General features: G+C 50.0%; 1 protein-coding gene across 1 annotated transcript in view; it reads left to right on the forward strand.

Moving 5' to 3' along the window:
- Positions 1 to 207: 207 nt before the first annotated feature.
- The window catches only part of LOC311420780 (importin subunit alpha-1), a 95,160-nt gene continuing 72,484 nt past the window's right edge, over positions 208 to 22,883 (forward strand). The window contains exons 1-3 of the mRNA XM_084492013.1: positions 208 to 515; positions 641 to 752; positions 916 to 968. The gene's annotated coding sequence lies outside the window, so the exon portion shown is untranslated. The remainder of the gene's footprint in view (positions 516 to 640; positions 753 to 915; positions 969 to 22,883) is intronic.

The following is a 22,883-nucleotide window of genomic DNA, read 5'->3' on the forward strand; positions in this document are numbered from 1 at the left end:
GGCTGGCTCCTTTGAGCAGGCTGAGCCCCGTTCACAAGAGAGGTTAGTCAGGGGCTGGATGGGCTCCCAGGGCTCGTTACTGCAATGCAGCTTTGAACCAGATCAGCCCTGGTCAGCAGCCCTCCTTGAGCACAAGGAGAAGGGCAGATAAGCTTATCTGAGCCTGAGAACTTTTTTTTTTTTTTTTTTTTTTTGGGGGGGGGATGGGGATCTCCCATGACAAGTCTGCAGCTGCAAGGCTGAGCTCCTGGTGCTGTGTTCAGGCAAGCCCTGACCGCGCTCCCCATTGTGCGCTGAGAAGTGAGCTGCAGCTCACATAACCCTCACCTGTTCGCTGCTGGGGGCCATGAGCTCTGCGGCTCTGTCCCAGGTTCCCAGGTGAATTTCTGGGAGTCCAGGACTAAGTCCCATGCAGAGGAGGAGTGGGCACTGCAGAGCTCCTAAAACAGCTTCATAGAGAAGAGCAGGAGGGATGCTTCTCTGCTGTCCACCGGATAAATCATGGAAATAACAAGGTGGGAAATGTTACGTGCACTCATCTCAGAAACAAGTTTTCATTGGACCAGCCTAAATTTCTGGCCAAAATTCACAGCCGATCTTATTCCAGACTTGTTTCTCCATTCTCTTTTTATCCATGCAGCTTGAACGCTAAAAGCAGCAGAGGCAATTCAACCCCAGGCAACGGATCAGCTCTCAGACATGTGTGGAGCCCTGGGGGGGTCCCGTGATGTGTGGGGTGCAGCCAAGGGGAGGTGAGAGAGGCGCACCCTGCGAGGTGCTGGGGCTGAAGTGAAACTTGGCCCCTTCCACGGCTGCCCTGGCCTGCAGTGACCGTGTTGGTGCAAAGCCTCCACCTGACTCTGTACCAACAAGTTCAGTTTCGAAAAAGAAGGATAACTTGTTTTATTTTACCAGAGCTTTGTGAGAGATTGGAGTTTCCGGATAGGATCTGCAATGCTCAGGTTCAGGTATCAGTTGCATAATTTCCTGTTATTTCAACACTCCCAGTTTTTTCCTTTTTTTTTTTTCTTTTTTTTTTTTTTTTCTTTCGCTCTCTTTTTTTTTCTTTTTTTTTTCTTTTCTTTTTTTTTTTTCTCTTTTTTTTTTTTTTTTTCTCTTTTTTTTTTCTTCATGACCTTCTTTGCATACTGTTTAAGTCTTATATAAGCATATGTTGGGTTGGAAAATTTTTTTTTGAGTATTTTTTTTGGCAGAGAACTCCTGGCACATGATACAGCACTCAGAGCCATCAACCGTAGCTGCGATACAGATGTTCATTGCATGTATAATCTTTCTCATATCAAGCAATTACCCTGAGCCAATTTCTTTATTTTAAGCACCTTGTTGTGGGAACAGAGCTGTAAATGCACGAATTGCCAAGTGCCCTTATACTTTTTACAGCAGACAAACAAAAAATTCAGCAAAAGTCCTCAGTGAAAACCAAACATGCAGGGTGCTTTAGATAAGGAAGGAGAGCCACTAGCAGATAGACTTCTTTTCATACACTATCTCGAAAGAGATACATTGGAGGAGAGCCAAGAGCACATAGCTGTGTGGAGACTAAATAAAACCAGGTGAGTTTCCTGCCATTGTAGAGTATCAAATGTGATTTCCATTTGTGATGGACGTGCTGTTTCTGCCAAGATCATCTGGAGGTTTTCATTTTAGGACTTCTTATTTTTGTTGGCCCAATAGAGAGCTGCAGCCAGAGTGCTAAAAGGGAACATTGCAGCGCTGATGTTTGCAGCAGATGAGGAGAAATGCCCTGCTCTGAGCGAGAGGTTCTTCCTGGGAGAAGTCTTTTCTTGTATCAGCAGTAGAGGTCACAGGATTGCTCCTATGCAAAACAAACAGGAAAACCTAATGAGAGGAAAAAAACATATGGGTTCCTCACTCCAGAGCCACTAGGTAACATCCTTCCAAGCTAAGAATCTGGCTTGGTCCCAAACTATCGTTCAAATACTAGGTGTGAACCTGAGATCCAGATAAGACTATTTTGCACTTCTAGTGGTACAAAAACACTGGCAAGCTGCTTTTATAATAATAATAATAATTCCCAGAATGGTTCTTTCCTCCAAGTGAAGTGCATGGGGAGAGCAGGGCTGGAAGAGGTCCTCCTGCACAGCTGCTTACTGTGACAGGGGCATCTGCCCTGGTTCTTCCTCACTGCAGGCTCCAAGCTGAGCTGCTGGCCGTGGTGGGTGCTTTTAATTAAGGCAGTGCTTGGCTCCTTCCTGCCTTGCCAGTGCTCCTGGGGTTCTTCTCCAGCTCAGGGGCCTCAGAAACTTGGTACAGTCGGGCTCTGAGCCTGTCAGGTGCCTAGTGACCCCTGAGGACATGGTCAAGGATGATCACTGGTCCACTGGGAGTCCAGTAAATGGAAATAAAGTAAAGAAAATGAAGTAAATTGTTAGTAAGCATTGTGCATACAGGGAAGTTGGGATCAGCCCTTCGCAGTGGTTTGGAGTGCACCGAGTGCACTTGAGCAAATGCTCAAGAGATTGCCTGGAGCGAGGCCTGAAGGGGGATCCGCTTACATGAATAACAAGAATATGAAGTAAAAATAGTTAATGCTAATGATGTTCTGAAAGGGATATTAAACTTGCTGCTTCAGGGCTGAGCAGTCTGCAGCTGTAAGAGGCCAGAGTTAAACTTAACGTGCTGGAAAATGAGTCCAGATCTGCTACTGGATGAGGTGATGGGAGCCATGAGATATTGGTGTCCTGGAATAACAAAATCAGTATTTTTCAGGCTTTTGCAGATGGGCATGAGCTGATTTCTGAGCAGCCATTGTTCACTTATAAAAATGCCAAATAACTGAATGCCATCTTCTCTTATAAGGCATCCCAGCAAAATCCATACAGGTTTCATAAAAGAGTATTGCACTTACACACCCTGTGTCTCCTGCCAGAGGTAGGAATCTTTCCTCCTAGAGGTAAGTCATTAAATCTCATTTGTGTGGCTTCAGGCTAGAGATTCAGGAGGAGAAGGGAGTGAGCTCCTTGTAAGAGCAGATATGACAACCCAACACAGAAGTGTCCTCTTGCTGGGAAGTCGCCACAGCAAGGAGCTCCTGGACTTGCTGCTGCAGGGGTTATGGGCTGGAGTGGAAAAAGAAAGGGGGGCACTTGTCATTCGCAGGTAGATGAAGTCATTTGTGGTTTGATCCTGTGCCTCATCATGCATATTGAGGCATCTCAGCTCAGACCTGGCCATATTCCTGCTTGGTGTGACTTCAGATCCTGTTATTCGGATCCAGCCTACGCCTCCAGAGCATGGTCCCAGGGTGTGCTGTGTGGGGAGGTGCCAGGTTTGGCAGAAACATCAGGGCTTTGACCTGCCTCTGCAGGGCAAAGGGACATGGGCCAGAGTAACACCTGGATGTAGTCTGGGTGTTCTCATCACCTCACAGCATTTCAGCTGTTCCCAAGGCCGTCCCGCACAGTGATGGCATTGCCGCCACCCTTCTGCATGGCAGTTTCTTTTCCAGCACTGCCAAGTTCCCCAGCTGGTCCATGTCCCTGCGCTGGAGCTTGGCTCCAGCAGGAGAAGCTGTGAGCAGCCTGTCCCATCTGCTCGCCTCTCCAATCCAAGTGGTTTGTTCCATTTCTCTCTAACCCATTCTGGGTAAAACAGTGGGCATTGCAAGAAATAGGAGAAGTTAGGAACATGGTTTGTATGGTGGGGAATGATGTGATGATGACATGAACGAGGAGAGAGGAGAGGTTAGAGGAGGTGGTGACTTCTGCAGGTGGAACAGGCTGGGGGGGAGCCACTCACTTACCTGGTGTCCCAAAAGGATGAATGTTTCCCAAAAGGATGGATGACCCTGGTCTGTGGCCCCAGGTATTGACCTGCAAGAGCTCTTTAGCTTCGTTCCCACTGCTGTGGCTCAACAGGAGTGAAAAAATTTCATCAAAGTCTGAAGCCATCTGAAGACTGCAGAGCAGCTTAGCTCCCTGACCCAGACCAAGCAGAGTGGCTGCTACAGGGGAAAGGACAGGAGTGGTGACCCTGGCCCTGAGGGCAGAGGAGACCTGGTGGGTATGTTGGCTTTGGGGTTGGCCGAGGGAAAGAATCATTCGAGGAGAGAAATGGTTGCAGAAGAGACTGAAACCGTGTGCTCTCCACCTATCATCCATGCGTCTGAGCTCTTGGCATCCTTCTGGCGGCCCTTTTCTGGGCCCAAGATCAAGAAGGATTATTGAGATACTTTCTTGCTATGCTGAAGTTATTCAATTGTTTCTGGAATAGCTGAGTCTGAGCTGGGATTTTGTAAGAGCCTCTGTAATGGACAGAAATTGTTCACTCCTCAGAAATTCTCCAGACCTAGTGGTCTAGGGAAGGTTCATCTGTCAACAATTGCTGATCCTGTTGGTTAGCACCAGCCCTTCCCTTCGACAGATCGTGCTGCTCTCTTCCAGGACTTTCATTTACATGAGACTTCTGGCAGCCTGCTGCTTCCTAGATAGAAAAGCCAACAAACAGTCTGTTCCTTCTCCTCACCAGATTCATAATGTCATTCCTTCAGAGACAGCATCTCATCTGTTGCTCAATCTTTGTGCAACTTTGCTAATTTTTCCTCCACTTCTGCACCAACCCACTCTTCTTCTGTGGGTGAGTGATGTGTAAAGGTTCACCATTTTTCCTAAAATGATAGTAGGGAATAGGTGCATTTGGAAACATGGCTCTGATTATGATTTCTTCTTTAATTTCCCCCAAAAGAAGAGAAGCTATGAAGCTGGCTCAAAGTAAGCTGGGCTTTCTGGAAGCCAAAGGTAAAACGTCCACAGTCCTCCCTCAGAGGGCATAAACTGTGTTTGTGTCTGTGTCGTTGCAGCAGAAGCAACCCTTCAGTGTCTCTCAGAGATGAGAAGCTGTTCTGCCATCTTTGCTCTTTGAAATGTGAGAGCAAAATTAATTTTGGGAGAGAAATAAATGGATTTAGAGCAAGGATGAATTTGGTTTCTTGTGCCACAGGAATGCAAGAAATCACCCAGAGAGAAAAAGAAAGCTAAACAATGCAAACCTCACATAAATCTGGGGAGATTTTAATCCAAAGTGCTCACTGACCTTCACTGATGCACCCCTTCATCTCATCAGTGTTTTATTCCTCCCAAAGCCAGCCCCACCACTGGCAGGCCTTCAGAGAAGTCAGTTCTTGCACAAACAGGAAAGCAGACTCCCTTCCCACTAATTTAGGTGGTGTTTCCAGTCCGTGGCTAGAGGACACAGGGGCAGAGAGGTGTGTTTGCCTCCAGGACCAGGTCTGAGGCTGGTCTGGAAGAGATTAATTTCCCAAGCAGGCCGATTTGGCCCTTCCTGGGGGTCAGCTTCAGAGCCAGCTCAGGGCTGAACTCAGCAATTTCATCAGGTTGTCCTGGGGAGAACTGATTTATGGTCCCAAGTGCTTTACCCCACGCCACACATCCAGGAGTGTTGCACCCCGCTGCTGATGCCCTATGGATGCATTTCTCAGAGACAGTCTGGGAGGAAACTCAATCCCATTTCAATGTAATGAGGTGAAATTCAAAGCAATGGTATCTGGAACTGCCTTTCCTGGATCTTCTCCTTCCCGCTGTGACTGCCACAACTCCTGCAGCAGCCTCAGGGATTATTCAGGCATCTGGGGACGCAGGGCTTCACGCGAGCCTCACTGCTGTCTGTGGTCTTGTGCTACCCGACCAACATGTAAAAGGGGAAAAGGCAGAAGGGAGCGTTAAAAGATGGGCAAGGTGGAACAACACCTGTGCAGGCTGAGTGACCAGGACAAGAGGTGATTTTAGGAAGCAAGCAGCTTGTAAGGGTGGTGAGAGAACAGTGGGTTGGAGGTGGAGTGATCAGGGGATCACTCTGCAAAACAGCCAAGTGGTGCTCCTACTGCATCTTGCACAGTGGGGACAAAACAGAGCCTAAGCAGGGCTGGGGAAGGGGGGGTCTGCTGGCCTAGAACAGCTGAGCTGGAAAACTGGGAAAGCTGGTGTGAAAGTTCCTGGGGTATCTTGAAGGTCAGTTTTTAGCTAAGGGCTAGGGTAGTTGGACCATGCAATTCCTTTTCTATGCACAGGCAGGAACCAGAGCTTATGCCTAGGAAGTGGTTTGGAAAAGCTGCAAGAGGAACCAGTAGCACAGGCTCATTAGGCTAAGGTGAGCTTAGACACACAGTGGTGAAGAGGGCCTGGCACAGGGACCAGGGCCTGGCCATCGAAGGGAACCCTGCAGGTCTGGGTGGGAGCAGGGCCAAGCACACCCTAACAGGGTGCGGTGGGGAGCCCTTTGAAGTGCTGCTGGCCTTGGTCTGGTCGCAATTCTATAGGAATGAGTGGTGGAATTAAAACAACGAAGTTACCCTGATGGGCCAGAAAAGGCTTTGAAATGCTTTTTCCATGGATGGCCAGTCTGATCCTATTAAAACCCACAGCACATCTGCTAGGAGTAGGACTGGCTGGTAAAGGGGATATATGTTACTCCTTTAATAAAAGCAAATGACTGTGAGGAATGCAGCCATTTAAACTTCAGCTTGCATAACCTGTGAAAAGGGAAAACAATCAGTTGACCTTCCAGATCAGGAGGTTTTCTCCATGCGGGTCTGGCGCACGCACCCAGCCTGCTCCTGACACGCTTCCAACAATCCCTGTCTGAGTCCCAATAAAAAAACCCCAACTGCTCTTTGTTGAGAGAGGCCCATTCAAGATCCAGCACACGCGGCCTGCGCTGCTCACATTTCCAGATTCTGAATCATTTCCTCCATTCACGCGGCCGTCTCTCTCCGTCTGGGTTTGGACACGTCCAGCTCTCCGCTTTCGCCGCTTCCTGAGTCGTGCAGGCTGCGAGCACTGCTCTGGCTGGGGACGCATCCTCCACGGCTGCAGCAGAAGCATCCCTTGGTGATGCTGATTTTGGCTAAGGGGGATGTTGTCTGTCTTTTCTGTATCTCTTGGGGCAGGACAGGTGCGAGGTCTCCCTCCAGAGAGCCTCCATGCACAGCCCCAGTGCAGGATTCATCCCATGGTGTCCCACCAGCTGGGGTGCCCCTGCCTGGAGCTCCCAGCCCCACGAGATGGATGCAGCGCTGGGGTTGTGCTGCCTTGGTGGGGGGCAGAGGCACGAGGCAAGGCAGGGAATGTCCCCAGTGGGTGGGGGTCAGCTTGGCTGCAGAAACAGGCGAGGAGGGACGGGGGCTGCACGTTATCAGCTTCCTTTCAAGTCCTTTCCTCTGCCTACACCCTTGTACTTCCCTCCCATGCACAGCCAGCCCGATGTGTTGTGGCTGGGTTGTGAAAAAGCTGACGTGGAAAGATTAGAAGAACAAATCTTAATTAACTCCTGCGTATTGCTCGGTGTCCTTACAGCGAGGAGAAAATACTTGGGGATTGCAGTGCATGAAAGTATTCAGTGCATGAAGGATATTCTAACAGAGAGCTGCAAGGGCTGTGCATACACACGTGCTGGGGACCCCACATTCTCCAGCTGATACCTAGAAGAGCTGTCTTTTATAGCTGACCATCTGCCAGAAATCTTTAGCTTCTCTGGCCTCTCTGTGTGTTGTCCAGCATATCAGACACGTTTTGGAGCTATTGCATCCGGGTCTTCACCAGGCAGAGATAACCAGGGTTTTATCTCTTCCTTTGATAGCTGAAGCATTCGAAGAGCCAACCTGTGCTCTTTCAGGAAGAAAATGTTTGCACAAAAAGAAGCAAAAAGAAGGAAAAAGGAGAAATCACTGCCTTTCAGGGAAATTTGTCATTAAAATGTATACACTGCAGCCATTAATAGCATAGAATGGCCTCATGGATGACAGGCACTGCCGTGTCAGATGTGGAAAACGATGTACAACCTGAATCCTGTTCCTTTCTTGGAGCAGGGATGTGGGGGACACGGTGCCCGCACCCGCCTGGCACCAGCTGGCTGCAGGCTCCCCCCCCCCCCCCAGCTGGGCCAGGGCCTCTGCTGGCTTGGCCAAGACAAATGGCAGTTTCCCCTCGCTCTGTAAGTCCTAAAACATAGGCTGTCATGCGAAGGAAATTGTGCACGGCAGTGATGAATGGTTGTGAAATACCATTTGCCAGAAATATTTTTGGATGCTGCAATTTAGCTGCAAATTACAGAACTCCCAATGCAGCCTCAGGAGGAGGAGGAAGAGGACACCAGCCTCGCCGTGCCAGGCTGGCACCTCGGCCCCTCTTCTCCCATCACCCACCTCCTTCCACCCCGTTGTCCCCATTTTTGGGGTATTTTCAGAAAACACCTTTCCTGCTCCGACAGCCGGGGCCGGGTGCTGGCCTGGGACAAGCTGCAAGACCTGGGCTGAAGGCAGAGGAGCTCTGACGGCTCCCATCTGCCGGTGGCCTGGCCCCGCGCCCCTCCAGGGCTATTTCGGGATGAGCAAAACGGAGCGGTTGGAAATTGTGGGTTCACTCAGCAGTCTTGGCTATCGTGCTGGATGGCGCTGAAGTAGGCATAGCAACAGGAAAGGAATGTTCCCTGTAAAAAGATAACCGTGCTTTGCCGAGGACGTGGAACAGTAAAGTTTGTTAAAGCAATCAGTATGTGTCATAATGTTTATTTAACTGAGAGCAGGGACGATGGAAAAGCATTGCAGCTGTGGAGAAGCCCCAGAGTGCTAAGGAGAGGGAAGGGGAGCGTAGATTTAGTAGCTGTCTTCCCTTGAAAAAGAAAACAAGCTGTGCTATCAAGCCATCGATGGGGCAGATAGTGGGAGAGTACACAAGGTAGCTGCCGACTGCTCGCTCTTCTGGAGGGCGAGGTTAGAGTTTTATTATCTGAAGTTCACATTCAGGTTAACAGCTCTGAGGATGTGGTTGCAGCTCTAAAGGGAACAAAATTTAATTCTTCTCTAAACATAAGCTATTTCTGTTTGAAGGCAGATAACCTTTTTGGCTGTGCTATTTGCCAGTGGTAGATAGAGTGATTGGAGCAGCAGAGTGATGCTTGAATTCCTCCAGCAAATAAAAGGGGAGAACTTGACACCGCCGAGCCAAAGAGGGGCCAGATCCTGCTTTAGCTCATTTCCTGGGGAGTCCTAGCAAAGAGCAGCTCCTTCTGCAGGAGGCCAAAGCAAGGCAGGAGCAGGACACTCGATAATTCCTGCAGCAGTAGATGAAATTGAATACTCGGCCCAGTGCTGGCAGTGGGATCTGTGAGGCTGCAGAGCAGTGCCAAGGGATGTGGGAAACGTGCAGGGTCTGCTGCAAGAAGTAAGCTTTTTCCATGCATACATGAAAAACAAACAAATTAACCCTGAAACTTTTTTTTTTTTTTTTTTTTTTTTTAATAACTGAGAGTAAAACTTGGTTGGTTGAAACTGGAAATGATATGAGTTTGGGGGTTTTGTTTTTCTTACAGAAAATCAAATCTGTTCAGGGGAATGCGAGCCTTTTCTTCTCTCTGCAAATTGGATTTCAGTTGAAGGCAATGTTTTCTATCAATAAGGGGAAAATACTGCCTCAGCTGAACTGGGGCCATCCGACACTTAGCCAGCCAAAGGACGCAGGATGTGCTGAGTAGGGAACACGGCTGTGCTGGCTGCGAGGGCTCCTTCCCCTCCCAGGGCTCAGGGTGTGAATGAGACCTCGCAGAGCCCCTGGTCCCAATGTGGGATGTTGGCTGGACCTCCTGTGTAAGCCCACAGCCCTTTTGGGAGCAGGGGCAGCTCCGTCCCATGCTGCGCCGTTCCCCTGCTCCTCTCCCTGCCTGCTCGGCCGCTATCTGCCTAACAAACTCCAGGCTCCCTGCTTGCCTTGCAGAAAAAAACCATAAAGCCCATTTCAGAGACCAAATTGCCCATAATTTACATGCCTCTCCTCACTTTGAAACGCAAGACGGCTGATGATAACATCGCGAGTGACAGAAGTGGTATCTGTTGCTAATTACAAGCTGACATTACGGTCAAGCAGAGCCATGGGGCCCATAAAAAGCTTATTCAAAGTTGCTTTTCTCCCACTTCAAACACAGGCTGGACACAATGCCAGGCATTTTCCACCTTCGGATGGAGTGGTTCCTCCAACCAGCCCGGCGGCTCCTGGTGCAGGAGGAAAATTGCTGCAGGGAGCAGGAATGGTTACCGCAGCCGGCCCAAAGTGACCATGTCATGAAGACATTCGCTCACCTTTCCCGGAGAAAAGCAGTGACCATTTCTATTTCCAAACCCCATTCCTCCTCACAGGCTCAACCTTCCTGCAGAGTAGTTGGAAAGGGTTACCAAGCCTCTTTGATGGGGAAACTGAGGCACGAGAGAGAGCAGGGCCATGCCCTTGGGCGTGCTGTGTCGGAGGAGCGCAGTGTGGGTGCTGCAGCCTGCCCTGATCTTGCCCCTGTGACCACCCTGCCCTTGCCCCTGGAGCCAGGGATGTGCTGATGGCTCTGCAGTAACCACCAGATATACTCTTCTTAGCACCACCCTCCAGAAATTTGTTTTTTCCACCCCCCATGTTATTCAAGTGCCTCTTTCCCCCATGTGGTTCTTGCTGCTGCAATCCCACGCAGGGACGTCGCTGCTGGCTGAAAGCTGCCCGGTCCCCTGGGGCCACAGCTGGGGATATGTGAGAGCAGCCGAGGTGCATGCATCAAGCTGAGCCACTGCAAGCATCAGCCCACGAGTCCCAGACATGCTCCATGCTGGGCCTGGCTCACATCAGCTTGTTCCAAGAGTTTGCTCCTGGAAGTCCTGGTCCAGGCATGGCAGTGAGCGGTTTGGATGGTGTCAGGGCTGGGAGTTCACATCTATACCTAAACAGTCTGTGTAACCAAAGCAGACATAACTTCACCTTTCTGGCTCTGAAAAGGGGCATTTCTTGTAGGAATTGGCTGGTGTAGGAGGGTATCAGGCAGTGAAAGGTGCATGTGGTGCATGGTGCACGGGGCCGTTCCTTGGCCCCGCAGTGAGCTCCATTCAGCACCGGCAGCAGAAGAGCACGTGCAGGGGAGTTGTTCTGCTTGAAGCAAGCAGATTTCCTAACTGAGGGTGCTGGGGATCACAGTGGGAGCCCTGAGGGATCATTTTGCTTTTCCTTGGTGCCGACAGCCCTTGAAGGATTGGGAGTGAGTCGGGACAGGTTGTACGGTGATCCCTGCCCCAGAACAGCCTCTGAAAATGCTGTGTAGGCATCTGTGGAAATTTTTTTGCCTTCCCTGTGTGCAGGAGTCCCCTGTCATCCCCAGCCTCAGAGCAGACCCTTCTCCTTAGCCCTGGAGCAGGGGAAGCTTCCCTTGCTGGAGGGTGGGCACGAAGTGGAGCAGGGAAACCGTACAGGGGGCTGCTGCTCCCACAGTGGGGTGCAAACAGGGAGCTGTGTTCCTCCTGCACCCTGTGGGACCTCTCACAAATCCCATTAAAATCAGTGATTAAAGTCCCATTAAATCTCCACAGCATGTGTTCTGGGCTTCACCACAGCCTAATCTGAATTCCTTCTTTCATCCCAAGGACAAACGCGCGATTGTCCCACCGAGCCCTGTGGCACTTGTGGCTCTGGTACAACCTTCAGCTTCATCCTGCAGCCTTTGCTCTTGGCTGGACCTTGCTGTGAAGGCAGGAGGACTGATCCAGACCATGTTTTGCCAAAGACATTACAAGGTGCACCCGCTTTGGGACCTTTCTTGGTTGTCTGTTGTGGAAAAAAAGTGTCTGTCCCACAGCCTATGGAAGCGGGACCAGTGGAAGGCTGGGGAGAAGGAGTCAGCGAGCAAGCGGCTCCTGCGCTGCAAGCCTGGTTCCCGCAAGAGCTGAGGCAGAACATTTCCAAGCAAAATGTGCAAAAGCCCCAACGACAGAGCTGGGCCAACACAACAAGCCCTCAGCACCGTGCTTGGTGAGGGTAAATCCAACTCCTTGTAAGCAGGTTGAGTTTTAATTCATGCATTGCATTTCTTGGATCCTTGGAGAACAAACACCATGCAGCAGATGTCAAAGCCTGGCTGGTAGCCCCGAGGGGACATCCCTAGCCCCAGGGCATGGCCCAGCAGTGGTTTGTGCTCTGCTGGCCGGTGGTGCCCTGTGGAGCTGCGGCTGGCTCAGCACCCCAGGAGCACGCAGCTCTCCAGCACTTCAGAGCTGTGCCATACAGGCTGAGGAAGGCGATTGCATCAGGGATTTGGATGCCAAAGCCCTAAAGCCTGGCAGAGGCTTTGCTGTTAAATGCGAGGGTGGGAAAACTCTCCTGTGCTCTGGTGGTGGAAGGGGAGGAGGCTCCTCAGCAAACGCAGGTGGTGTGTGCACCGCTGGAGGTGCCGGTCCATGATCTCCTGGCAAACAGGGTTTGCTCATCGCTGCAGAGAGGAGCAGAGCAGGGTGGGCTCTCAGCGAGAGCCAAACCCTCCCAGAGATCCTCTGCAGTTGCAGGGGAGGCACTCTGCAGGCACGAGGAAGATCTGTTGTGAGATTTGTCTGGTTTGTGCAATTTGACCGGCTGGTCGGCTGCCCATAAACCTTGCCTTTCCAGAGAAGGGCAGAGGGAGCTTGCTGCATCGAGTCACACATGAGCTCTTTATCTCATCACCCTCAAACGTGGAAATGGGCAGCTGGGCGAGCTCCACCCTGGGAGCACTTGCCAGAACAGCAATGCTGGCTGGGGCACGGCACCTTGGCTTTCTTTGGTGGCGTTTGCAGAGAAACCGAGAGCTCTGCCAGGCGGCCTTATTGCAAATGCTTAAAGCCTTTGCTTCCCCTGGGGACCCAGCTCATCCCACCCCTCTGGGGGGCTGCTGGTGCCCAGCATCAGCCGGAGCAGCCAAGGGGCAGGCACAAGGGCAAATGTCCCCGGTGCAGGAGCGGCTGTGTGGAGCAGGTGTGTGCAGTTTGTGCTTTAAGTCACTGCAGCTGTTGAGGCGTTACAAATGAGTGAGAGCTGAAATGATCCAGCTAAACTGTCACAGAGGACTGCTAGAGGAGTTTATTTAGTTTGCTGATTTGGTATAAATTTTGGGGAGAAGTTAGAAGTTTTTCTGTTTTTGTTTGTTTGTTTTGTTCTTTTTTGTTTTGATTTGTTCCCCCCCCCCCCCCCCCCCCCCCCAAGAAAATTTCAGCTGAAGTTTATCAGTTAGCATTGCTCTGTAGGTGTCTGTGACCTGCTGGGAATAGGTATCACCATCTGTGTGGGGAGGGTGGGATGAGGTGGGAGCCTCCTTCAGCTCTACTACAAGAATTGTCCATCTGCAAGCTCGTGCCTGCTGTGGAGGGGGGGCTGCAGGTAGGTGGAGAGGCTGTGCTGGGGGCTGAGAGGGTGGTGGGTGTGCAGTTGCAGGGAAGAAGACCTCCTTTTCAGGGAAGAAATCATACAGCAATCACTTAAACAGAATAATCAAGGTTGCTTGGCCTGGGGTCAGAGCCCTGGGGCTGCCTTTTCAGAGGACTGTGGCTTTCAAAGATGCTGTTTAGTCCATGGGGAAGGTTAGAGTGGTATTAGGAGCAAAACTGTGGAATTGCTTCCCTTTGCCTTCAGACTTGTCTCTCCTGAAGCTGTGGGATGAAAGGAAAATCTAGGTGGATGAAGGCAATGTAGCTGAGAGGAGAGCTTTGCTCCCTTCTTCAGTCTTGATCACTGATTTAACTTGTGGTTTGTCAAGTACTGGAAAACCTGAGGATTTTCTAAGACATGGCCAGCACGAAGCAGCTTTTGCTGTTCTGCTCTTCCTCACCCCTGAGCCCTGTGAGGGTAATGGGAAGAGGCAGGAGGAGCAAGTGAAGTTCCACGGATGTGGGTGAGGGCAGTCAGCCTTGTGAGGCAGCAGCCTCCTTGTGCAGGCTGCAAGGAAGTGTTTGTGTATGTGATTCCCCAAACCCCTGGTGGGATACAGAGCTAACTGTGGAGGCTTGGAGCCCTGCAGCCATACCTGAGAGAGAGCAGGAGACAGGTGTTTGCTTGCTTGACAGTGGATAAGTTATGTGACTCCTCTGGGTGATCTCTGGAAGAAAATCCTCCTTTTTTTTCTGCTGCTAAAGCACTTGCAGCAAGTATGAAACTTGTGGTTCCTGTATTACTCCTGCAAACCCGCTTGTGACCTGATACATCTGTGGTAAAGGCTGAAGGGAAAGATGGGTGGTGCTGGCTGGGCTGGGCTTAGGGAGCTCCATCCGCAGCCGAAAAAGCACCTAGCTGTGTGGGGAGAAGTTGGGGGATGTCTCAGGATGGAGGCTGGCTGCTCCCTGTGCCTGCAGGGATGCTCGTCCCAGGGTGCCTCTGCTGCCCCAGATCCCTTGGGCTCACTTGGCTGTGCTGTTGGCTTTATGGAGGTGCTCCAGTGCATGTCTCTGTGTGCCATTCCCATTTACCACCATGGAAGCACCTCTCAGCTCTTCTCCTCCAGGCAGAAAGTACTGGTACACAGATGTGTGTACACACTGCCCTGGGGGAGTGGTGGGAGCTGAGCATGGGCTGCAGAGCCCTGCAGTTGGTTGCTGCTCTGCTCAGCACAGGCTGGTCCAGGGCTGAGTTAATTCTGCAGCAGGGTGGAGATGCAACAACCTTGGCAAGATGAGATGTGTCAAACTGTAAAAGCTCGTGACTGCCTAACCACAGGCCTGCAGGAGAAGCTGTTCTGCTTAGGTGGCTTGCTCTCTGAAGCAGGCACTTGGTGCAGGCAGCTGAAAGCTGAGAAAAGCTCTTCTCAGCTCTGTTTTTAGTGACTGGGCCTTGGATAACTGTTGCTAGAGTAATGGGGATGCCACACAACCAAAAGGCTATTTCATGAAGTGTGGAGAGGGGCTGCTGCGGTGCCAGCTGGGACCCTTCCAGCCCAGGTGACCTGAAAGGCTCCGCTTTGTGTCCTGAGATGTCTCTAGCTGCACTTTATCCTCTCCCTGCTGTAACCCTGTCTGGCCTGTGGGACTGGGGATTTTGCTCTCTGAACATCTCTGGATGTTGGAGAAAGCTGAAATGTCAGATTGACCTTTTGAGGTTTTTTGTTTCTCGGGGACGAAGGTTTCCATACAACTCATGCCATGAATCAATCCAAAGGGATGCATTTTTCTGCACTGGTTAAATAAAAGATCATTAAACCTAACAAATGTTTCCCAGCTTGCCTGCACTTTCACACCGTGTTCAGCTATAAATATGATCTGTGCTTGTAAAAACGTAAACAACATGCTACTCAAAAGCAGGAGACTCTATATACCTCCTTTCTTCTTATTTTTTTAAGCTGCCCAAGAAATATATACACACACATTCCTAATATGTTTACTTAAGCAGGAAGCAGACGAATAGTTTGAGATAATGTTTCAGCCTATTGTGAGTTATATGCTCTGCAAAGATTGTTTCTTTTATGGACTAATTATTCAACCAGGGAGAAAAAGCTGAAAAATCTTGTCAATTCCTTAATTGTAGGAAAGATTTGCAGGAATTTCCACTGCCTTTCCCTCTCAAAAAAAAGTGACACTTGAGACCGCTGATAAGGGGAGGAGATTAAGTAATTCTAATTCTTTTTGTGTATGACGGGGGCTAATTCTTCCCGCTTTCACCGTGGTGGCCAGCTGGCTGGTGCATTGCTGCCTTCCCCTGCTCATGGGGAGATCTGGGGGGTGATATGGGTCTGAAGGCCTGGAGAAGGAGCGGGATGCTGAATTCATAGGCAAAGCTTGTTCTGGGTTTGGTCACACCCTGTGCTTATTCAGGGTCCCTGCTTCCCTCCCCCCATTATCTTTAGGCTGACATCACAGTGAAACGGGACGTCAGAGCAAGTTTTAAGGGATGCAGTTCTTGCCTGCTGGCGGCTGATGAAGCCTTGTCTCCAGCAGTGTGACCAGAGGTCTGTGAGGCACTGCTCAGAGGTCAGTGGAAACCTTTTTGTGCCTTGTGATGAGGGCTGGAAGGGGGTTGTTCATCTGTGGAGACCACCACACCTTTGGCATATGTCCTTTTCTCCTCCCTCCTGCATGTAAGGGGGGAGATGTAAGGGGGGGGAGGGGGGGTGGGAACAAGGAGACATCCATGCGTGCTTGGCCCTGGTCAGGGGTCAGGGGATCCATCCTCACTGCTGCATCCTTTCTGGGGCTGTGCAGTGAGGGTCAGGGCACCAGCCAGCAGCACCTCCCTCCATCCATCCCCCAGTACTCCTGTGTTAGGGGTGCTCCCAAGCGGGAAATGCAGGTTTCTGAGGAGCTTGTTGTGACCCAGCCCCTAGCCCCACACCACCCCGCAGCAAGGACTGCACGCCAGAATTGTGAAATGCAAACTGGCTGAGGGGCCGCTCACCGCAGCCAAACCCTGCCCTTGGCCACGCTTGAACACCCCCGGTGAATTCTGGTTTGGTCTCCAGGAGGTCAGCCAGGACAATTATTTAAGCTTTTTGTGCACAGTGAGTGCTGTCCCCATGAGTAGGGGAGCCTCCAAGCTCACATGGTGCTGGGAGGTGGGGGGGGAAAAAAGGAGTTATTTGACTTGTGAGGTGCTTGGATGGGCTGCGAACAGCTTGGCGGGTGTGTATTCTTCCCTCTGGTGCGTGTCTCGCCCGGTGCTATGGGAACCCCGAGGGACATCCGTCTGCCCCCATGGCAACCACAGCACTCGGTGGCATCGCCACCAGCCTGCCGGGCTGCTGGGGTGGCTGGGGATCACTGAGAAGGTGAAGAGGAGAAGCCTGGGACTCGTGGTGTCAGGAGGAAATGAAAGCTGGGTGAAGGATGAGGATCCGATGGCGGCTTCCCCAGCCTGGGATCCCGTCCCAAGTCAATGGGGACACTCAAAGGCTGAGGAGCAGCTTTGTGGGGCATCCTAAATCTGATGGACAGCTCTCTGATAGGCAGATAAAAGGCAAGGATGTATAAGGAAATAATTGTGATGGGGCCAGAGTCTAATTAAAACGGGGGGTTATTTGTTAAAAGCAAAAAGAGGAGCGCAGCCTGAGAAACGCCAAGTGGGAGCAAACAGATGGGGCAAACTCTGACCCCTTTTGGGAGAGGGAGTGGGGCTGGGCCAGCTCTGTCCTCCCCTGGGTCCTGGTGGCCCAGGGGCAGGGCCGATCACCACCCAGAGCCCAGCCAGCCCCATGGGCTGTGGGTGCCGTGACTGTGGTGAATGGGATTAAAGGGCTGTGGGGCTTGCTTGCCTGGCTCCTTGGGTCAAGTCCTGTTGAGTTGCTGCTCCTCTTAAAGCTTTTGCACGATGCCATTTTACCCCTCCTTGATGTGGTATAAACACAGCAATTGGTGTGATGACCACAGCTTGGCCACCATGAGCCATGGCAGGGTGAACCATCCCCTGGCGCGGGGGGTCCTTGGGCGCTGGCCTGCGAGGGGCTGGGGGCTGCTGGTGGGGACGGGGTGACAGCAGGCACAGCAGCTGTCCAGCCACGCTCCTTAGGGCCGTTTGTTTGGCTGCCCAGCCCCTAATGGGCTGTTTGGATTTTGTGGGGATGTGTGTGTCCTGCTGAAAGCTGACACTGCAGAGAAACCAGTGTCTTTCCTCCCCCCTTCACAAAGCATCAGCGTACGTTTACTCGTAAAGAGATGTCTTACTTGGTGACGTGATAAAGGAGCTGTTAAAGAAAGAAGCCAAAAAAAAAAAAAAAAGAAAAAAGAAAAAAAACCACCCAAACAGTGAGACTAAATTGAAGTTTAGTTCTTGTTATTCTGCTCTGCTTTATTTAGGCACAAATGTACAGCCAGCAGTAGGGGACGTGTCCCTGCTGTGCCCAGAGGGGCTCGTGGTGGGGGTGAGGTGTTTGGGGAGGGCAGGCAGGGCACCTCCATGTACATTGCTTGGCTACTGACCCACAGCTTTGTGGTCCCATGGGCATGGTCGCTGGATTCAGACAGGCTGGGAGCTGTGGTTTGGATAAGCACCAAGCTGTCCTGGTCCTTACGGGAATGGCAGAACTGGCAAAGCTGAGACAAATGCCACAAGAAGCAGGCTCTGCCCGAAGGCTTCTGGTGCTGCACTGTTCCTGATCATGGCTGGGACTGCGAAAGCAGAAACTGCCCATAGCTCTGTTCATGATTCCTTCTGCCCTTGTGACAATGCTGTCAGAGTGTTGTGTGGAGTTCTCCTTAACTCCAACCAATTTGCATAAAATTTTTTTGCATAAATCTTGCCAGGGCAGACCAAAAAAAAAAAAAAAAAGATGAAATTGAACAGAGGACTTGCCTACAGCAAGCTGAAGTGACTTGGTCTGGTGAGCTGCACTTTTTTGAGGATAGGTGTGTCAGCACATCATGTAGCTGGGCAGGACAGCATTTCTATGTGATGTTCTTCTTTCTGTGCTCATTCACACTCCCAAGTTGCACCTGAATCTGTTGTTTAGCCTTCACCATACTAAGCCATGTAGTCAACAAGAAAACTTGGTGAGCTCTAAGCATTTGCCCTCTGACTTGTTTTGGCGTTGTCTAATTCCCTCCCAAAGGCTGTTCTGGCTGAATTTCCCCCTCCATGCCCTGCCTCCCCTCCTCTGCTGACGCTGCTTTGCTTGGGGTGCCGCCAGTGCTATCTCGGGGGGGGAGCTGCAGTCGGTGCCATGATAAACCAGCCTTTGTTTGCTCCACACCCGGCACCATGCCGTTCCCAGCGCTGTTGGTTTTGGCTAAAAACTTCCTCAATATTTGCTAATTTGAGCCCAAGCTCTGGTTCCTGGACTGCCACCGTGGTCATCGGGGGCTCACGCAGAGCGGGAATTTGGTGCTTGAGCTGCTCGTAACTCTGCTTACAGGGCATGGGCACTTGGTGAGGTGGGCAAAGGGCTCTCCAAGGGTGAATGGGATTTTGTTCTGTGGGCTTCCTGCACGGGCACCTTGCCCTGCCTTGCCTGAGATACCAGGCAAGGTGAGGATCATTACCCTGGCCTGCTGGGGCTGTATCTGAGCTGTGCTAGACCCAGTAAAAAACTCTGTTTGTCTGTTTTTCCACTATTTTTGCAAAGTTTTTAGTTTTCTACGTGGGTGTGAGAGAGCGCATTTAAACTGCAGCTCTGAGAACAAGCTATAAATCCCTACCTGATGTGGAATTGATAATTTAGTCGTGTCAGCTGGATTTTAAGCTCCTTTTGAAATCTAATAGAGGAGTAAGAGTAAAAATGCTAGCCTCAGCAGGCAGCACCTGCCGGGCCAGGGGCTGCAGAGAGCAGTGCTCAGGGTGGAGGGGCTCAAGCAAGGGAGTTTGGTTTCTCTCATTTGGTATCTGACCATGATACCTTTGATATGATTCTCCTACCAGCCTTTACAGATGCAGGAATGAGAGCCTAAGTGAGGGAAATGTCTAGAGGGATGAGTTTTTACTTGGGTTGAGCTAGGCAAGGGCAGAACATGGGGAGAAGGAAGGAAAGAAGGACTGTGGTGCATGATGTAGCCCAGTCTCCCTCCTGGAGGAGGACTAAGAGGTGATTCTAATGCCCGGTTGTTAAAACTCGGGATTTTCCATGGAAATTATTACTTCTGACTGTCCCATTCACAGTTTTACTCATTACTGTTTCAGGTGAAGCCAGGTTTTCCATAGTAGCTGGCCAGACTGGGTTTTCCAAAAGCTGGTCCAGATGATTTGGTGCGAAGGAAACTGGATTTTGCCCAAACGAAAGCAAACAGAGTTATGTGTTGATGGAGCAAACCTGCAAAAATGATGAGGTTCAGCAGTCACAGCCAGATTCATTAAACTACTTCTACTTGGAAAAACACTCAACATTACTGAGATTTCAAAGGTGCTCAGATGTTAACTTTATGTTGGATGCAGAGTGGTTCTGTTTCTGGAAATTAAATTTAGCTTCCTCTGTGGGGCCAAGTAGTCCTGGGGCACAGGACAGGCACAGCTTTTAGTGTATATTATTTAAAAACTTTGAAGAGCTCTTTGTTTCTATTCTGGAAATGTGCTTGTCCTCCTCTCACTACAGCAAAGCCTTGTGGTGAATCTGCACCCATTGAGACCTATTGATCTGAGTTGATTAGTTTAGTGCTGAGATGTACAGGGACTGGGGGGGGGAGTTCATGTCATTTCTGTAGGACCTATATAAATCAGCATCCTGCATTCTTGGGCTTCTGCAGCTACTGCTAGTAAGCAAAACCTGCTCCCATAGCTACACTGATGCCAACAGTGTTGCATATAGAAGGAAATGAGCAAAAAGCCCCATTTCCAGTGATTTCTACCCGAGAACAGTGAGAGAAGTGCCTGCTGGCCAGGAGGAGGAGGTTGCAGCAGAATTCTTTACCTTCTGACTTCTGCATAAGGTGTCCAACCTATAGGAGTAAAATTATAAGTGTAACAAAGAAGTAGAAAACCCTAAATGGCACTGGGACTAATCTTTGCTTTTTCCTCTGACTGTTCTCTTTCCCAGAAGAATATGGACAGAATAAACTGTTAAATTAAATTCTCTTTTGGTGGAGACTATGTAAGCCCTACAGACAGCTCTGTTGCTCATTAGGGGTGCATGTATAGCGGGCTGCAGAGGCGCTGGCCCCAGCCCATCAGTACTCCCAAATGTATCTGTGCTATAGTCCTCATGATGGAGAGGTTTCTCAGCTGCTCTGAAGCTCTGCCATCCGTGCTGTGGCTTATTAGCCATAAATAAAAGTAATTCTGTGAGTAGTGAAACTGCTAGAGCTCAGTTTACTGTTGATTGGTGTCTGGTGGCTCGTTCAAGTTTTATTAATTGTATTAAAACTGCAGCATGAACTTTTTTCCTCCTTAGACACTAGAAAATCCAGACTAGTGAGAAGTGTTGCCTGAGTAGGTTCCTCAGTGCATGACAATCATGACCAAAGCTTTTTATTTCCCCACAGTGGGGGCATCGCTAACCTCTTATGCTTGCCCCATGGGATTTTCCAGATCTCTTTTAACGCTACTGCTTTTCTTTCACTGGAAACACTAATCGTGCTCTTTCCCTTCTACCCACTTTCTTTCTTTTGCCAAACTTGAAGTAAGTTAATATCTCTGATCTCCATTCCCTGTCAAAAGTGTATAACAGGCTCAAACACTGGATATGATGAAACATGCACGTGCATACAGCATGACTCCATAAACCTTGTTTCATTTAGAAAGTAGGATAAAAGACCTCAGTAACAAATCTGAATCCTTGTGATTAATGAGCAGAGCCAAAGAGCCTTCATTTTGCTCACGGCTATACTGTGGGCAAGGGCTGTCTGCATTTGATGATTATATTTGCTGCTGTTTATTCTTTCACTTCTAATATGGGAGGCTCCATTGTTTTTTTTTCATGGATATCGGGACCAAAAGGGACTTTAAATCATCCAGGCTGTGACCTCCTGCACAACACAGGCCAGAGAATTTCAACCCTTATTGAACCCAATAACTTCCATTTGACAAAAGCATCTCTTCCAAAAACCCATCCAATCTTGATTTAAAGGCAAGAGATGGTAGCTGCCTTGGGAATCTCTAGAAAAACAAGGCTTCTGCAGCTGCCTTGGTGTTTAATGTTATTCTCAGGGGAAGGGAGGAAAAACCAACAACCCTAGTTTGCTTTAAAGGACTTGGCAGCTCTAGCTTATGACCTTGTGCTGTTGGTATTGTCAGCCAGCCTTTAGCAGCCTTTAACCTGACCAGCCCTTGCTCTTGCTGATTGCTGTTCTGGGTGCTTGAATGCTCTGGGAGATGCCAGGCAGGTAGAAGCGTGGTGGGTCTGGGAGGGGTGTGCAGGTCTGCCTTTTTTTGTCCCACATGGGTGCTACAAGAGCTGTATAAGCCTTCTTGTGCTGTGACATTCACTTTTCTAGAAGGTCTTCAGGTTCCCTGGAACCTCATTCTCCAGGAAAAATCAAAGCACTGCCTTGTTCCCTGCCCTTGCAGGGCTCTTATCTGCTTGGATCTGAGCTGGGGCCATGACTTCTTCTAGGGAGGTTCCCAAACAACTGCCAGATGGCAATCGCATTCAGTTCCTCCAATCAGCCTGGTTTTGAACCACTGACAACAGGGTAATAACTGCATATTCCTTTTTCTTTAACCAGCCAAATCCTGAGCTGGGCTTTCTTCCTTCCTTGTCCAAATGTTTGAATAAGGGAAGCCAAGTTTTCTGTTTTTGTGAAATAATATTGCCTTGATTCATGTAGATGTTAAATAAACATGTAAAATAAACGGACTGTGAAGTAGGGCTGAATGTGAAGCTGAATTCCCAGGGTCCTTGGCTTTGAGGGTCTGGTCTCCTGACCTCCTCCATGTCAGGGCAGTATGCCTTTTGTTCTCCATGCCTTTCAGAGATGGACAGGCTGCTGCTGCTTTTCCACTTCTGTGATTTTTACAGGGAATGAGTTTAGGACAAGCAAGACTGAAAAAAACTTCCAGAGACCATGTAGCTCCTCCTGAAGCAAAAAACTCCTAGGTCATTGATGTTCTCAGACCTCCAGGCTTCACCATCCTTGTGGTGGAAATGCCTTTGTTAGCATCCTCAATTTTCCTTGTGGCAGCCTTTGCATCTACTGCTCATCCCTTCTGGAATATGTCTTTGGCCTCCCGTCACAGCTCTGTGTCATTCCCTAGCTTGTTTCCCCTTGGTCTTCACTTTCTCAGAAGCCAGGGAACCCAGGGAATAGTGACTTTCTTGAAGTGCAGCAGTTAAATGGACAGAGGTTTGGAACCTCTTGCCTCTACCCCACACCTTGCCACGGTGACCCTGGGCAAGTTCTTTCACCTTGGTTTGGCTCTTCCAGTTCTGTTTCTTCATCAACAGTTGTTCTCTGGGATTCCCTCTTTGTATTGGACTCTGCTTTCCAAGTGGGACAATTGGCATATGTGATACTTTCTGGCACTACTTCCTGGATTCATAAACACCCCCCTCAGAGATGAAAGTGCCTGAGCTGACAGCAAAGTAAAGAGCTACGTCACCTTCCAGTGCTGGCCCGTGTCCGCTCCTCCTTTCCTGCCCTCGGCCGGGTTGCATGTGGTGCTCTTTTCTTTCTCCTCCTTGGCGTAAGGTTCATGTCTCCATGTGCTTTGCAAAGC

The sequence above is a fragment of the Aythya ferina genome, assembly GCF_964211825.1.
Source record: "Aythya ferina genome assembly, chromosome: 18".
Lineage (NCBI taxonomy): Eukaryota > Metazoa > Chordata > Aves > Anseriformes > Anatidae > Aythya > Aythya ferina.